The sequence below is a fragment of the Aotus nancymaae genome, unplaced genomic scaffold, assembly GCF_030222135.1.
Source record: "Aotus nancymaae isolate 86718 unplaced genomic scaffold, 86718_ANA_hifiasm-v0.15.2.pri h1tg000004l, whole genome shotgun sequence".
NCBI lineage: Eukaryota > Metazoa > Chordata > Mammalia > Primates > Aotidae > Aotus > Aotus nancymaae.
Genome location: NW_026988415.1, coordinates 53060846 through 53079945, shown reverse-complemented (window position 1 = coordinate 53079945; position 19100 = coordinate 53060846).

Here is a 19100-nt window from a genome sequence, read left to right as displayed (position 1 = left end):
ACATATTCTAAGTAATAAGAATATTGAAGTAAGAAAAAATCCTAGCAAGAATCATGTGACGCTGAGGAATCCTTTTATAAGTTTCCCAGGTTGATACAAGGACAGAATCAGTTTTAAGACCACCTGTCTTATACTGATTTTCAACACACATTTTTATTTTCTTCATAGATTTTCAAACTAAAGAACACCAATGAGGGATTGTTATAAAAGAAGCTTGTACCCAGTAGGCTCTCCCTGACTTAGAGTTGAAAATGAAACTAGTTAAGAAACTCTCCTTTATAACTATGGCTTTAAAAAGCATCTTGTCTATCAAGTGGTCTATAAGCAGAGAAAATTGAGTATATGTCCTATAATGAAATGTACCAACCTATGTATACACATAGTAATACATCTTACTTTACCACCACAGATGTAGTTTAGAGCAACAAAATATTTCCCCAGAGAGATATCCTCACTCCATAATAAACTTTGCATTAAACACAATGAGAATGCACATGGTAGACAGAAATAACAATTAACAGAAGCAAACAATGAACTGGGAGAAAGAGCAGAGCATCATGGCCAAATAGAAGCCTCCAGTGATTGTTCCCCTCCCACAGGAACACCAAATTGAACAACTATCCACACACACACACAAAGTTATTTTATAAGAATGAAACATCAGGTAAGCCATCACTAAACCTGCTTTAACTTCATATTAAAGAAATAGGTAGGAAAGACAGTCTTAAATAGCCTACACTACCCTTCCATCCCTCGTATGGCAGTGGCCATGTGGTGCAGAGAGAGAATTTGTGTGCTTGGGGAAGAAAGAACACAGTTGTGGAACTTTGCATTGGAACTCAGTATTAACCTGTCATAGTGGAAAGCGACATTGTGCAGAATTCAGCTGACAGCCATGGAAGGAGCATATAGACCAGCCCTAGACAGAGGGGAATCACCCATCCCAGTGGTTGGAACCTGAGTTCTGGGAAGCCCTGCCAACAAGGGCTAAAGTATTCCAGGGTCCTAACTAAGTTTGAAAGGTAGTCTAGGCCACAAGGAATGCAACTTCTGTGCAAATCCTGATGCTGCACTGGGCTCGGAGTCAGTGGATTTGGAGTGCATGAGACCTAGAATGGCACAAGCATGGCTGGCTTTAACACCTGCCGATGGTAGAGCCCTAGGGCCTTATGAGAAGATGGGGGTAGCCAGGCAGTGGCCACTGCAGTACTTGGTTGAGACCCAGGGTTGTGCTGGCTTTGGGTCTGACCCAGTTCAGTTTCAGTGGTGATGTCCACAGAGCTGGTTATATTACTCTTCCCCCAGGTATAGGCAGCTTAGCATAGAAAGAGACTTCATTTGTTTGAGTGAAATTAAGGGAAGAGAAGAAGAGTTTCTGCCTGATAATCCAAGGAATTCTACCTGATCTTACCCGAGACTACCAAGGCAGTATCTCTATGAATCTGCAAGAGCTACAGTGTTGCTAGGGTTGAGGTGCCCCCTAAAGTAGATACAGTTGCAGCAAACAAACACTTAGTTCACAACATCCAAGCCCCTTTGAATACTTGGAAAGCCTTCCCAAGAAGGGCAGTTACAAATGAGCCCAGACTATAAAGACTAAAATAAATACTTAACTCCTCAATGCCCAGACACAGATACCTTTCAGACAGATAATTAAAAATAGCCATATTGAGGAAACTCAAAGATATTTAAGACTACATGGAGAAGGAAATCAGAATTCTATTACATAAATTTAGCATAGAAATTAAAATAATTAAAAATCAAGTGGAAATTCTGAAGCTGAAAAATGCAAGTGACACATTGAAGAATGCATCAGAGTCTCTTAACAGCAGAATTGTTCTAGCAGAAAAAAGAATTAGTGAGCGTGAAGTCAGGCTATTTGAAAATAAAGAGTCAGAGGAGACAAAATGAAAAAAATTAAAAAGAATGAGGCATGCCTAAAACATTTAGAAAATAGCCCCAAAGGGCAAATATAAGAGTTATTGGACTTAAAGAGGAGGTAGACAGAGATATCAGGGTAGAAAGTCTATTCAAAGGGATAACAGAGAACTTCACAAACCTCAAGAAACATATTAGCATTCAAGAACAAGAAGGTTTAGAACACCTAGCAGATTTAATTCAAATAAGACTATCCCAAGATATTTAATAATCAAACTCCCAAGGGTCAAGAATAAAGAAAAAGATTCTAACAGCAACAAGAGAAAAGTAACAAATAACATAAAAATGAGCCCCAATACTTCTGGCGGTAGACTTCTCAGAAGAGTCCTAGTGCTAAACTGGGCTAGAGCCAGTGGACTCGGGGAGGCACATAACCTACTATAACACAAGCGGGTGTGACTGAGAGAGTGCTTTTGCCACCCCTAACCCAGTTTCAAGCAGCATAGCTTGTGGATTCAAGAGACCCTTTCCTTCCACTTGAGGAGGGGAGAAAGATGAGTAAACAGGCTTTGTTTTGCATCATGGATTGGATCAGAGTCATAGCAGTATAGTAGAGTCATGAGGCCCCCATTTTAGGCAATAACTCTCAGATGACATTTCTAGACACACCCTTGGCCAGAAGGAAACCCATTGCCTTGAAAGGAAGAACCCAGTCCTAGAAGGATCCATCACCTATTGACTAAAGTAACCTTGAGCCCTGAATACCCAGCATCAATACCGAGGTACTATGTCATGGTCCTGGGTGATACTCTGAGACTTGCTGGCTTCAAATGAGACTCAGCACATTCCCAGCTGGGGTGACTATGGGAAGAGACTACTTCTGATTCAGCAAAGCAGAGGCAAATGTAAAAGGAATTTTATCTTTCCCCTAAGGTACCAGCTCAGTTAAAAAGGTATAGAACACCAAGTGCCTTTCTTCTTAGAAGGCATTTATAGACTTGCACTAGGCCAAAGTGGAGCCCACTGTCCTGAAGAGCCAGTCCCAGGCCAGTCCCAGGCCAGTCCCAGGCCAGGCAGCATTCACCACAATCTGACTGTAGAGACCATGGGGCTTAAGGCAAAATTGGCAGTAGACAAGCTGTACCCGCTGTGGGCCACTAGTGGTGGTGGCCATGGGTTGAGGCTTCTCTTCCTAGGGAAAGGAGAAGAAAGAGTGGGAAGTACTGAGTTTTGTGGTTTAAGTACCTGCTCAGATTCAGTACAATAAAACATCAGGTAGCCTTCTAAGATTTTTAACTCCAGTCCCTGGATCCTGACCACATCACTGGATTCCCCCAGGGTCTGGGGGACCTCACCTTTCTGAACTAAAAGACAAAAGCCTGGCTGGGATCATCACATGCTGATTGTAGAACCCAAGGGCCTTGGGTGAACATAGGGAGTAGCCAGTTAGTAGTTACAGTGGGGCTTGGGCAAGACCTAGTGTTGTGCCAGCTTCAGGTCTGACACAGTGCAGTCCTGGGAGTGGTGGCCACAGGAGTGTCACTCTGTCCCCAGGTCTAGGTAGCTAAGAAGAGAAGGAGAGACTCTGCTTGTTTGGGAGAAAGAGAACAAAAGACTCTGCCTGCTAATCCAGATAATTATTTGCATCTTATCAAAGGTTATCAAGGTGGTGTCTCTAAGATTTTACAAAAAGCACCTTTTTACTCAGCTTGGGGTGTCCTCTAGTGCAGACCTGCCTTAGATCACAAAACCCAAGCCCTTTGAAATACCTGGAAAGCCTTCTCAAGAAGAACAGGTATTAATACAAACAGGCCCAGACTGCAAAGACAACAATAAATACTTAACTCTTCAATGCCCAGACACAGATGAACATCACAGGCATCAAGAAAACATGAACAGGAAAATTTGATCTCATCAAATAACCAAAACAAAGAGCCAATATTGGAGAAACAGAGATATGTAACCTTTTGGACAGAGAATTCAAAATAGCTGTGTTGAGAAAAATCAAAGAAATTTAAGATAACATGGAGAAGGATTACAGAATTCTATTAGATAGATTTAACAAAGATATTAAGATTTTTTTTAAATCAAGCTGAAAATCTGAAGTTGAGAAATGAATTTGAAATAATAAAACATGCATCAGAGGATCTTAATAGCAAAGTCAATCAATCAAGCAGAAGAAAGAATGAGTAAGCAGAAGAAAGAATGAGTGAGACAGGCTAAATACACAGTCAGGACACAGAAGGAAAAAAATAAAAAAACAATGAAGCACGTATACAGGATCTAGAAAACAGTCCCCAAAGAAAAAATCTAAGAGTTAGTCGCCTTAAGGAGAACGTACAGAAAGAGACAGTGGTAGAAAGTTTATTCAAAGGGATATTAACAGAGAACTTCCCAAACTTAGATAAAAATATCATTATCCTAGTACAAGAACGTTATACAACATCAGCAGATCTAACAAAAGAAAGACTACCTAAAGGCATTTAATAATCAAACTCCCAAAGATCAAGAATATAGGATACTAAAAGCAACAAGATAAAAGAGACAAATAACACACAATGGCATGCCAATGTTCTATTCAGTGAAAATATATTTAAAACATGAAGGAGAAATAAAGAACTTCCAAATAAAGAAAAGCTGAAGGATTTCATCAACATCAGATCTGTCCCACAAGAAATGCTAAAGACAGTAGGTCAACCAGAAAGCAAAGGATGTTGTGAGCAGTAAGAAATTATCTGAAGGTCCAAAATTAACCGGTAATATTAAGAAAACAGAAAAAACACAGAATATTACCAAAGTGCATCTGTGGTGTATAAACTACTGTTATCTTCAATAGAAAGATCAAATGATGAACCAATAAAAATAACTACAACAACTTTTCATGACATAGACCATACAATAAGATATAAATAGCTACTGTAAAAAGTTTATCAGCAGGAGGACAAAGTTTTTGTTTGTTTCTTTTTGCTTGCTTTTTATGAAAACAGTGATAAGTGGTAATCAGCTTAAAATAATGGGTTACAAAATATTAATAGCAAGCATTATGGTAAACTTAATCAATAAACATAAAATAGGTACACAAAAAGTAAAAGGCAGGAAATAAAAGCATACCACCAGAGAAAATCACTTGCACTAGAAGGAAGGCAGAAAATAAGTAAAGAAGGAAGATAAAATTACAAAACAACCAGAAAACAAATAAAAATAGCAGGAGTATGTCCTTGGTATCAATGATAACATCAAATGTAAATGAACTAAAGTTTTCATTAAAAAGAAATAAAGTGGCTGAATGGATGAAAAAGCAAGACCCATCAATCTGTTGCCTGTAAGAAATACACTTCATCTATAAAGACACACATAGTCTGAAAGTAAAAAATTGTAAAATGATTTTCCATGCCAATGGAAACCACAAAAGAGTGGGAGTAGCTTTACTTGTATGACACAAAATACATTTTGACACAAAAACTGTAAGAACAGATGAAGGAAGCTACTATGTAATGATAAAAAAGTGAATGCAGACAGAAGATATAACAATTTTAAATATATACATGTACAAAACATTTAAGGCCAAGGTGGGTGGATTGCCCGAGCCTAGGAGTTTGAGAACTAAGAGAACATGGAGAAACCCCCTTCTACACACACAGACACACAAACACACACGCACACAAATTAGCTAGGCGTTATGTCACACATCTGTAGTCCAAGCTACTTGGGAGGCTGAGGAGGGATAAACTGTTTGAGTCCAGGTATTGGTGGCTGAAGTGAGCTATGATCGTGTGACTGCACTCCAGCCTGGGTGACAAAGCAGGACCCTGGCTCAAATATATATATACATATATTAGAATCTTAGTTTTCTTTAGGATGAAGCCAATTGACAAACACAGATGTCCAGACCCACCCTCAGTGTCCTCCAGTGCTTAAAAACGTTTCACCCTTTTTTACAGCACAGGCAAGTTCAGACTGAGTTCTGACCTCTCTGCATTATTGCAGTTTTCTTGAATAAACTCTTCCTTACCTGTTTAACTTTATTCAGTGCAATTTCTGCTTTGACACTAATTAATATAATTGTTGGAAGAATAAATAAGATAATACACATAAGGCATTCAGCACAGTGCTTGGTCAATATTAAGTGCTCAATAACTACCGCTTATTTTAAATACTATAATTGATTTAACGACTCACACATTGGTTGACATTTTTATTGTCTGTAAAAATGTTTTCACTTTACAGTACTGAACTAGTACTCCGATATTTACTCATTAACAATTACACATGGATTTACATAGATTTTTTTCTAGAATGTAGTATGTTTGTATTTTAAAATTTAGAATAGATTCAGCAAGTGGAGGGCCAGGCGCGGTGGCTCACGCCTGTAATTCTAGCACTTTGGGAGGCCGAGATGGGTGGATCACCTGAGGTCAGGAGTTCAAGATTCAGCAAGTGGATTTCAGACTTCTTGAAGAAGGTCCCTTCCATGAGAAGAAACCTCAACAACTGTTCTTAGAGAATGAATTGAGTGAAGAAGTTACAAAGCAGTTTAAACTAACTTCACAAGCTTCTGCTTGAACTAAGTCAGCTCTACTTTTGTTTTGTTACTGGTGGCAGAGATCTGAGTTACCCCAAGTTACTGGCAGTGAATCCATACACACCTGCAGCAACTTCAATTCTTGACTCCTCAGAAGAAAGAATTTGACTGAGGGACATGTAGCATAAAAAGATACCAAGGCAAGTTTCCGAGCAGAAGTGGAAGTTTATTTAAAAGGCCTTAGAACACGAAAGAAAGCAAAGTTCACTTGGAAGAAATCCAAGAGGCTGCAGGAAGGTTAAAGACAGAGGGGGTCAAGTGCCCCATTTAACCATGATCCTAGGACTTTAATTAGCTCTCCTCTTTCCCATGATTCTTCCCTTAGGGTGGGCTGCCCTCATGCAAAGACCCCACCTTACCCTTGTGAAATGAGCACGTGCAGTTTGTTTATGAAGTTGCATGCATGCCCATCTGAGGATTTCCTCCCTTTTCCAGTGGAATGTACCCAGAAAATAATACTTTGCCACTTTTGTCTTTTAATGTGCATGCCCGGAAAGTTTCTTCTCCCTGGGATCTGCCTTTAGTTAATACTTTAATGTTAATATCTGTGGACCATCAGGAAATGGTCTCTCCCTGGTGCCGGGTGCCAATTTATTACTTTTAGAGAGGCAATGCAATAATTGCTGAACCATCACCTGACATTTCTAGTGGGTAGGGGGAAGAAGAACCCTCTCCTGCCCCACTCATGCCTAACTACCTTTAACAATTTACTCCTCAAGAACCAAGACCCCCTAATCTTCAGAGAAGAATGGATGAACGTTTGTTTTCCATAACTGCTTCCCACAGACAAAGGGGTGGTAGTGGTCCTGTGGGTCTTGATCTCCAGCTGTAAGGGCAAGAGAGTGACTCTATGGAAAGCAGTATCCCACCAGGTCCAAGGGAGACAGGGGCAGGATTTTGCCTCCTTCCTGTAAAAGGATGCCTCTTGAATATTGAGGAAATAGTATCCCTCACTGAGGAAAAGACAAATAATGATAAGACTGATTTGTTTATAAAATAAACTTTAGTCTTATTATACTTGGCCTGGTTACTTCCACGAAGTGCAACAGGAATAATTATTTCTCACGTGGACTTTTAAAATTTGCTTTGATGGAACTTGGTTCCATAAGGAATAGCAGGTAAGACTTTTTAAAAGCTGAGCCCAGCCATGGGTTTGTACCCTCAAATGCCCATGAGTTTAAATTTCTGTCCTCTTGAGGTCAAGATAACTTGGGGCACCTGGGCCTGTTAGAAAGCGACATTCCTTACTTACTACAGGTTAGCAACTCTGTACAGAGACTGTGTAGACAAGTTATGAAGCCAGTTTTTCCAAGGGGCTTTAACTGGCTCTATAAGCCTTACCTAAGGTTATGATATAACCACAAAGGTCTGAGATATTTTCAAAGAGGTGGTGATCAGTTTTTATAAGTTTCAGGGTCTACAAAGTTCTCTCTGAGAAAGGAAAATTCAAGAAGAGAAATCAGAAGTTTACTGAGGGGCAGGGAATACAATAATTTTTACCATTTCTACAACTGGTTTGCACTGAGAGTCAGAAGTCAGACTGGTAAAAAATTTTAATCTTTGATTTTGGAGGGAGGGGATGCCATCTGTCCCACGCAACAGGCTTAGCCCTGTAGACCTTATTATAACTCTTGGTTATAAAAGACTTAAGAGTCAAGTATGAGAACCTCCTACACAGGGGTACTGGATTCTAAGACAGACTCTTGCAATTTCCACCGAGTTTATTTTTAAGCCGAGCAGTTTAAGGTGTGGGAAAACTAACCTTTTCCCAGTTTTGGGAAATGCATCTGAGAGCCATGTCCTTCAGTATGGATATGCAGTTACGCATCTGTCACCGCAGAGAGAGAACATAGGAGAAAAAAGAGGGAAGAGGAAAAATAAGGCATTCCCTCTTTCTTCCTATTATTGTTGATGGAGCATCCCTCATCATCCTGAATTCCAACCTTAACAAGTCTCACCATGTACCCTTGGTCTCATCTTGACACAATTACCCACTTGAGAACAGAGCAGATCCTTTTATCACTGTCCCAATGGTAATCCGCTACCCTGGGACAACACTTCCTTGGTTCTAGACTTAACCAGTCTTTATCATGTATCCTTCTAGCCTTTTGTCTCTGTTCTGGGGATCTCTTGCATATGCAGCCTTGGGCAAGCCTCGTCTCCAAGACCTTCTAGCGACCCTCGCTTGGAGTATTTGAGTAATAAAATGATCATCTCTTTTCCTGGAAGCTTGTTTCTCTGTTAACTGCCACAGAGGCTGGAATTCCCTCTCTTAGAATCTGACTTTGAAGGCCTTGTTGCATATTGAAATGGATGTAGAAGTAACTAGAGAAATGGACGATACAGGAGAAAGCGAAAGGAAGCAAGAAGAATGCTCAGGGAAAGCCCTCACACGCTTACAAAAACAGCAGCCCTTGGATTCAAGAAAGCAACGTTTATTTGCCCTCTGGAACAAAAAGTCAAACAAAGCAGTAACCCTCAAAGACTTAGGGCTTGGGTTTAGAAGTTCTCTTCTTCCCAAAGCCCCACTAGCTTAAAAAGCAAGGCGGTAGAGTCCTTAAAGGGCCAGAGTGAAGGCCTATGCAGGTGGACAACCTGCTTTTTAACAGCTATCAGAAAACTTAGCACTAGGACATGACAGGAATGAAAACACACAGTGAGTTGTAAAAACTGGCAGAGTCAGAGATCCAAATTGGGTCTGTCCTGGAAAAGAGGTGATTTTAGCTGAAAGAAAAAGCAGAGAAGAATTAAACTTCATTTGAACCGGTAGAAACAAATATAAACCTCAGGGAATATCTACAAGGGAGCCCACACCTTTACTGCTACACAAACACATAAAACTGTGGAGAGCAAATAACATGGAATGTGTGTTTAAGAAGTCTAGTGGCATGAAAAATGAAAACGAAGAGGTGGGCTTGCCTTCAAGATGGAAGGTCCAGCAACCAGTGTGCAAAGCCATTTCAGAACACACATAGACAAAGCAAGAGAAAGAGAGAGAAAAATAAAAAAGTAATAAATAAACCATTCACGGGGGTCAGATGCCTCCAGCCAAATAAGGTGAGGGATAAAAATCTCTGACCACTAGGACGGTATCCAAGCCACGTGCACCATATATGTTAGCAGTGGCAGAGATCCCAGTTACCCACAGTTACCAGCGGCAAATCCATACCTGTCTGCAGCAACTTCAATTCTTGCTTCCTCAGAAGGAAGAATTAGAATGAGGAGAATAAAGCAGAAAAAGAGACTGAGGCAAGTTTTAGAGCAGGAGTCAAAGTTTATTTAAAAGTTCTTAGGACAGGAAAGAAAGGAAAGTTCACTTGGAAGAAATCCAAGAGGGTGTGTGAAGTTTAAAGAGAGAGAGGGTCAAGTGCCCCATTTAACCATGATCCTAGGACTTTTATTGGCTTGCCTCTTTCCCATGATTCCTTCCTTAGGGTGGGCTGCCCGCATGCACAGAGCCCACCTTACCCTTGGGAAGTGAACAAGGGCAATGTGTTTAGGAAGTTGCATGCATGCCCATCTGAGGCTTTCTTCCCTTTTCCAGTGGAGTGTACTCAGAAGATTATACTTCACTATTCTTGTCTTTTAATGTGCATGCCCAGGAAATTTCTTCTCCCTGGGGTCTGCCTTAATTGACACTTGAATGTTAACAGGTATGGATCGTCAGGAAATGGTTTCTCCCCAGTGCCAGCTGCCAATTTATCACTTTTAGAGAGGCAACGCGATAATTGCCAAACCATCACCCAAGATTTTTAGTGGATGAGAGGAAGAGCCTGCTCCTGCCCCACTCATGCCTAACTACCTGTAAGTTTTATATATTGGAGTTCAAACTACATTTTTCTGGAAGACATAAGTACTAAGAGTTTCTGCTACTAAACATCAACCTGCCCAAATATTTGTTAGGGAATGAGAGTCCAAGGAATTATGCTTTTAATACTTTTTCCAGGGATTCTGATGAATAGTAAATTTGATAACTGGTAGAAAACTTAGGAACATGAACTTGGAATCAGATGCATCTGGGATCCCTAAGTTCAAATCTACCCACTTAAAAACTGTAGATTGCCTTTCAGGCCATCATGTGTATCATTGCCAATAACCTGCTTTTATACAACTTACGTTCAATAATTGCACAAGCTCAATCAGATATCCATACACCCTCAGCGTTACTAATCCCACTCCCCTACAGCTATCTTTGTGGGGATGACTATCGGGAACAAGTTCATCTCCCCTTCTCCCCATCCCAAGTCTGCTGCTCTGATGTGGCTGACAATCTTTCTGCTAATTGTTTCAGACATATTGATATTTCTTTAATTTAGTAGTTCCCAAACTTTGATGCACATTAGAATCTCCTGAGGATGTTTTGGAAGTATTGACTCCGAGGTCACACTCTATACCAATTAAATTAGAATGTCCAGTGGTGGATATCCACGTAGCAGGAGTTTTAAAATACCCCTAGGTAACTCCAATATACAAAACAATTGGAAACAATTGCTCTGATTGGGGGCCTGATGTGGATTATCTTCCAAATGTTTCAGTCAGCTACCAGTCCTTGAGCTAATTTTAATTCAAGTCAACAAGGAGCTGGAAAACTTAAGTACAGTCCACCTTCCAACAGAATCTCAGCAGTCCCATCACAGTGTCCATAAATGCCTCTGCCCCAGTACTGAGAACTCTCCATATTCCATTCATTGCATCAGGAGCAATAATTTATTGATGGAGAAAGTATCTCTGAAAAGACATAAAAAGAAGATGACATTTGGAGTAGCCTGGAAGGAAGACGACGATTTTTTCACAGGTGCAGATATAGAGGAAAAGAGCCTTGTAAAAATTGGCAACAGCCAAAGAAAAGGTATGAATATTGAAGTGAAGAGCACAATGTTAGACATTTTTATATTTTATCATTATTTCTCAGAGTAAATCTGAAGGACAAAACCCCCTGAGGGTAGAAAACAGATATCTGCATTTCTGCCAAACTCCCAATATCATTCTGTAGTTTGACCTTTACCTGAGAGACAGTTTGATACCCTCCTGAATGGGAAAATATGTTTGGAGTTTACCTTACCTTGAGCTCTCTTTTCTCCCTCCCGCAGACTTGCTAGCTGCTATGTAACACCGCCGTCGTTTTTTTCTGCCCCCTTGTGGACAGAGTTGGGAACTATCCTTTTCTTTCCCATTCAATGTACTGTGAATGGCCTTGGAAAACACATCATCCTGGAGTCTCGTGTCCAGCAAGCAAGATCAGTAACATTAAAGAAATTCTTGGAACATTTCTATTTTTCTCTTTCTGTATTCTTTTTAAAATAAATATTTTTCTTAGCTATATCCAGGGAGTCTGATTCCACAGCCTCCTTGAATCACATTCCTGTGATAGAGGATGGGGATTTTGAACGTTCTTTATGAGTGGAGATGTTTTGCTGGAGAGTAACTTGCTGGAAGCAGGATTTTGAGGCAATCAACATGACAGAGGAACACAGCGTGGATTGGATGAGAGAAAAACAAGATAGAAACAGGACCCTCCAGGATAGAGACAGAATAGTGTGGGGAGGTGGAGAGCAGACAGATAAAGAGGAGCAGTTGTGGGAGAATAGTAAAAGAAGAGAGGGAAAGATGGCAGAGGGATCTTAGGAAGATGAAAGATGACCAAAGAAGACGGTATAGGTGGATAGGTGAAAAATAAATATGTTGCACCACCCATTGACTCCATATTTGTACATAGCAGGCTATTAGTAAAAATTCTTTCTGATAATGAACCATGCTTTTATGTCTTTCCCATGTATCATGAAACTAAGGAATAATACAACAAATGCTTATCCTGTGATAATAAATCATTTGTGTCATCCAGTGATGCCCTGAAGCTGGTAGAAACACAGTGCTTTAGTAAATAATGAATTAATTATATGATCTAACAGCAAGATATGAAAAACATCCTACAGCTTTAAGGTTACTAATATGCTATTTCTACTTATCTGACACACCAAAGATGATACCGTAAGGACAATTTTTATCACAGGTTGTAGGAGAGATACAAATGAATATTTTTTTAGATCAGTAGATGAATCAGAAATAATCCTTTTTTAGAGCCAAATTTAATTAAGGAAATTTATTGTATATCTCTGAATAGTTGAATAGAATTCTCTTCTCCCCAAATTTTGTGATGATTTCATAGCCTTAATGTCCAACACAAATCACATTTAACATTCTACATTTGGATTTTTCCTCACATGACTGAAAAAATCTATTGCTGGTATTTGTCCAAAGTGTGATTTATGACCATCTGCATTTCCCCTTTTTATTTTACTCCCAAGAAAATTTGTCCTTAGAAGTAAAATGTCTATCAGCAAACACAATTTTAGGTGTCTTTTTCAGGGTGTTAAAAATGAGACATCCTCACTTCTGCCCTTTCTTTATAACTATCATTAATGAAGCTTTGGTGTCATTTGACATCAAAATCAAATAATGTCAATAAAGCTTTGGTGTCCCTTGACACCAAAGTCAAATGGTGTCATTCATGAAGGTTTGGTGTCATTACCTATTTTTCATGGGTTATTGAGTTAATTGTATAATGATTAATTTTTTGATAGCAGAAGTCATGATAAATCTCATATTACCTAGAAAGCATAGATGTCTTTGGTGGATTAATGGCAGGTTTAAAATATGGGGACTGTAAGATAAAATCATTGGTTCTTAAGCTTCAAGGAAATAATGATTCCTAAGAAACTTCAATGTTAATTCTATAGATAAACAGCTATCATATAGTATGGTATAGTATTTACTAAGTGGCAAACATTGTTCTAACAGCTTTATACATTTTTACTATTTAATCATTGTAATAACAACAAGACATTGTTATTCATATTATTTCCCCTTTCACAGATAAGAAAACCGAGGCAAAGAGAAGTCAAATAATTTGCCCTGTGTCAAGTGGCTACTACTTGGCAGAGGTGAGAGTTGAACCCTGACAATCAGATTCTAGAATCCATGCTATTAACCACTATATTGGATCACGTCTTGTATAAAAGTACCTGGAAAAGAAAGATGTTGGAATAGTGATGGAATGCTAGTTAGGATTTTGTTTTTGTCCCTTCACAAATAATATACCGGCTTTTTTTTTCCTACAGAGAATGTGTTTTCTTGCAATGTGATATAACTACATTTCCTGCTAGAGCTGACTCTGATATTATCTATAAATAATTCTGAGGCTTCTGAACATTATTGCGTGACCTGGTGCTGAGTATGTAGGATGGTATCATTTAAATTCTGGGTTCCTTAACCTATATTCTTTTCTTGCCCTTTCTAAGCTGTTGGGAGTCATACAACTCCATAGAACTCAAAGTAAAAATTCCATTTTACATATTCATTAGAATGCAATAAATTGTTTAAGTACAAAGTTTAAATATTATGAGACAGGGTCACCCTTTTATATATTTGTTGTAATATTAAGTATGTGACAGACGCGAATGCAAACATACTGTTGTAGTTAATTTCTTAAAGCTCTAACAAGCCATAATAAAATTGTTTTGTGCCTTAGCTAAGATAACAAGGAATAATCTGTTAGTGTTGGTATAAAATGCACATTACACAATGTTTTCTTTGTTGATGATTCTTAATATCCATTATTATAGTTTAATCTGAGTGTAGACCTCATTTGCTGAATTAAGAAGGATAATTTTAAATAAAACTTTAAAACTAGAACACTTTGTGAACATGACATTTTTTCCGAATAGTACGTTTTGAAGAAATATATAAAAGAAAATCAGAGGATAACAATACCAAGGATTCGTGTTTAAAAATATTTTCAGTGTGTGTTTTGTACTCATTTCAGATATTGTTCAATTTTCTACATTTAACTTGTGCTAAACAAATCTCAAACACAACTTTCAAGTAGTCATCTTGTCTCAAGAGCGCACAAATGCCTTCTTGCTTGGCTTTGCAACCAGCTCAGGCTTTTTCATCTATCTTCCTTCCAGAATGTTCTCCTTCCCACCACATCAAATTTCTTAAGCAGCAGGTTCACCTGACCTCAGCTTACATGTTAGGAGGAACAAAATAGTCAATTAAGTGTATTCATTAAGGTGTGGTCAGTGACTGAAATGCTTTAATATGTTAGTTTTCCTATAAGCATTCAAATTTTTAAAGAATTTCATTTTAACTTAAATACGTCTCTAATACTAGAATTGCTACAAAAATCTATTTGTCAAGGACAATTTTTCTGTTGTACTACCAATTAAGTCTCCAAGAAAGTACCTCAAAGGTTGTTTCTCTTGTAAAGCAAAAATTGATATTAACAGAGACCATTTTTCAAGATTTTTCAAGAAGCATCTATCGATGCTAAAATCTTTGAGTTATTACACAGTTGAGAATGTTTGCTTAACCTTTAAAATAAACATCATCCTAGATGGATACAGAATTAGTGGGCTACAGCATTTTATATTGATTTCTTCTGCTGTTTTGTTGAATCCACTCCCAATGAGACGTTTGAGACCAGCCATAGGGTTTCATTTTGTAAGTCATCTATTTCCTTTGTTGAAATAATGGTTTCTTCCTTTGTCCTTGAAATTCAAAGATTTTATAAGACTGTATCTTATTCTGAAGCATTTTCTAACAATTTTTCCAAGTACCTTTTTGATCTACAAGGTCTACGTGTCCTTTATTTCAGAAGAGGTTGCTTTTATTATGTCTTGCAATTTTGGGGTAATTTCTTGTTAGATCTCCATCATTTGTCTTCTGTTATAAATTATCTTCTTTGGTATCTAGAGTCAAGTTCCATTTCTGCCACTGACTAGCCGTGTGGCCTTAGACCAGTTTCATAACCCCTCTGAGCCATTTGTAAAATGTAGCTAATAATAGTATCTGTCTTATTGTTTTGTTGTGAGGTTTGAATGACATAATTGTGTAAACCACTTAGCACTGTGGCCTATAGCTGATATTTATATTAGTGATTATTATCCAATACTTCAAATACAAAATTGAGATAGTTAGATATTTATTAGATTTATCAGGGAGGATAGAGACCTCTCATTTTGAAAACTATCTGAACACAAAATATTTTCTTTAACCTTCCAATAAAGATCAATCAACAAGAAAGTCTCATTTTCTAAGCAGTTTGGTTAGTCTTTATTTAAATAAACTTGATTTTAATATATTAGCTTTCTTAATGTAATTTCCTCATCCCGTTTTATTTCCCCTGGCTTTGTGAACTCTTTAGGGGCCCTGTAATTAAACACTTAGAAGGAGATGTAAATGCCCTAACATATTGAGACACTAACGTTGTTAGTCACAACTAGTCACATAAGGTTAGAGTGAGATGGCAGTCCTTGAAGCTTGAGAAAAGTGTTAGTGAACCCCAGAGCATAATGCATAATTTAGATGGTATTTTAAACCCAGACCCAAATTACTCTGGATAGCTAGAGTACCCTGTAAAGTCCTCCATCATTTTTTTTTTCCTTCCTTCAAACACTTTCTTGAGTAATTGCCTTCTTGGTTGTACAGCTGCAAATCTGATGTAGGTGACAAACATCCTACTGAGCTTAAGTTCTCGGAATCAAAGTTGACAATAGCCTGGTAAGAAATTCCCTGGGAAGGAATGCTCAGTGTTGTTGTAGTGAGGAAGTCCATAAACAGGACTATTTACAGATATAATTCCAGAGAAGCATTAAAGCCATGATGCATCAGGGTCAAATAGGGGACTGCTCCAATGGCTATAATCAGGGAGTTTTCTTTATTGCTGGCATGGGCTCTTGACTCTACTAACTACTCTTACTCTTACTCTTTTTTTTTTTTTTTTCTTCTGTAGCCTCTACTTTTACCTATGTATTTACCCCTGAAATTATTTGGGAGTGAGGGTGGAAGTTGTGCTGAGAAAAGATTTCAATTTTTTTTCTGCTGATTAAATTTCTTAGATCTGTCTCTGATTGACCCCTGTAAAATCTAAAAGTCATAATCTCCATGAGGACAGGGACCATATCTACTATAGTTACATTTGTATTCTTAATACCCACCACTGTGCCTGGCATCTGGTATACAATCAAAAAATATTCTCTGAATGAATGAATGAGTGAATAAACAAAGACTTGCTTTGGTATGTGCTTATCAGCATTATGTGGCATTTGAATATAATCCCTATTGTTATCTATCTTGACTAAATTTGTTCTCTCCCTGATACAGTATCTTTTGTTTTAGAAAAACAGTAGATAAATTGGAAATTTCTTTTAGTAGGCACGGCTTAAATGTTTCCCATCATATTGTAATCAGTAAACTATGATAAACATTTGGAGTTTGTCTAAATGTAATTAATAAATGTACATAATGTCTTGGCCTCAGTTTCCCTAAAATAAAAGCCAGAGACAATAGCATTTTGTTTTGTTTTTGTTTTGTTTTCTTTTGTGTTGTTTTGTTTTGAGACAAAGTTTTGCTCTTGTTACCCAGGTTGGAGTGCAATGGTGCGATCTCCGTTCACCGCAACCCCCGCCTCCAGGGTTCAAGGGATTTTCCTGCCTCAGCCTCCCGAGTAGCTGGGATTACAGGCTCCCACCCACCTCCATGCCCTGCTAATTTTTTCTTTTTTTATTTTTAGTAGAGACAGTTTTCTCCGTGTTGGTCAGGCTTGTCTCTAACTCCCAACTTCAGGTAATCCGCCAGCCTGGGTCTCCTGAACAGGCGTGAGCCACCGCGCCTGGCCCAATAGCTTATTTGAACTATGATCCAGGGAGCGGAATGAGGGATGGAGTTTGTGAAACAGGAAAGGAGGGAAACCCAGTCCAAGGTTACTTTGTGAAAAGTGGCCACTCCTAGAGGTGATTGGTTGCTCACTGCTACTTAACTTTGTGAGGAGGCTTAGGAAATGCTGCTCAGAATGGTCTATTCACGGGAAGAAATAAGAAAGCATTTATTCATAGAATTTCATTTCTTATCAGTCAAGGCTTAACCTGTGAAGCATTAAATTCCCTGCACTTTCAGTCTGCATTTGTCTGAGTAGTGGGCAAGTTCTCATCATGGCCTGTGCTGTGGTGTCAGAGAAGCACGAGGCAGGAAGCAAGAGGCATTTAGCACAGGCTTATGGTGAGATGCTGTCAGGTAGCACCTGCACTACGTTTGTCAAAGTTCTTGGAGAACTGGTTACTGCAAAGATGGCCTGAAGAAGAGGTAAGGCTGAGAGATTTGAAGTAGTGCATGAGAGATTTTCCATGCAAATAGAATGACTAATCACTTATACATATGTCTTGAATAATATGTTTTAGATAGCATCATTGAACTCTAAAATAATAATTTGGTGATAATTCAATCTCTGAGTGTCGTAGCTGTTTCTAAATCACACACACTTTACACTGGTGTTTTGACATTAGCAAAGTCTCAAGATTGAATTGCAAGATGATAGTCAATTAAATTACATTTTAAGAGAGAAAAATTGTGAAAACAAATTAGATGTAAGGCAAAACAGAATCTAAAAAAGATTAGGGGCCTGGTGTGGTGGTTCATGCCTGTAATCCCAGCACTTTGGGAGGCTGAGATGGGTGGATCACCTGAGGTCAGGAGTTCGAGACCAGTCTGGCCAAAATGGTGAAATCCCGTCTCTACTAAAAATACAAAAATAAGCCAGTCATGGTGGTAGGCACCTGTAATCCCAGCTACTCGGGAGGCTGAGGCAAGATAATCCCTTGAACCTCGGAGGCAGAGGTTGCGGTGAGCCAAGATTGCACCATTGTACTCCAACCTGGGCAACAAGAGCTAGACTCCATCTAAAAAATAATAATTAGGACACACTGCTCTCCTAACAAAAGTGACACAACTTTTTGAGGATTGGCCTATTTGTAGGTATTTAATTGAAATTAGATTTTATCTGGAAATATTTGTGTATAGCATAATAATTAAGTTGTATCTCAAAACAACACTTAAACACTCCAGTGTACTTGCAAAATAAAGTTAGACTTACTAACATTTAAAGTCAAATCCACAAGGAAGATGACTTGATTCTTCCAACTCTAGATTAGGTTGCCCGTAGAAACCTTACACCTGCCATGCCAAACATTGATAGAAATAATAAATATAATTACATCATAATGACTAATAGAGAAACTTAGCCTGAGCATTGCTTCCAGAAGTCACATCAGAATGGCTGTGCTCTTGAATACATTTATTTGGTAGAGTCAGATCCAGATGAATTATAATGAAGTCATTTTTCTCATGTAAGCCTAGACTGTTGACATGAACTTTATTTTTAAATTTTGATCCTAAACCAATTCCAGGAGCACAAAGATACTCTAATTTCATTTCACGTCTTAACATGTCCTTTAAGGAACATCCAAGCTATGACAGAAGAGCATATACTTTGGCTGAATATGAAAATATTATATTCTACTTTAAGGAAAACATAAGTGTTCATGTAGACTGTGATTACTTTTATATCAGATCTTACTAGTGAGTTGTCAGTTAGCTGAAGACCACCTTCCATTGTAAGTTACATACTGACACATCCAGGCCCTAGGGATGTGGCAAAATACATGTACCCTATGAGTGCCATTAAGCCTGCAGATTGAGTAAGAAGTTGGATTCCCAGACAAATATGTGTTTGTCTTTCCTGGCAGCTCTCAGATCGAGTACATGATATAAAATGATTTTCTAGAAAACAGCAGAAAGAGGGCTG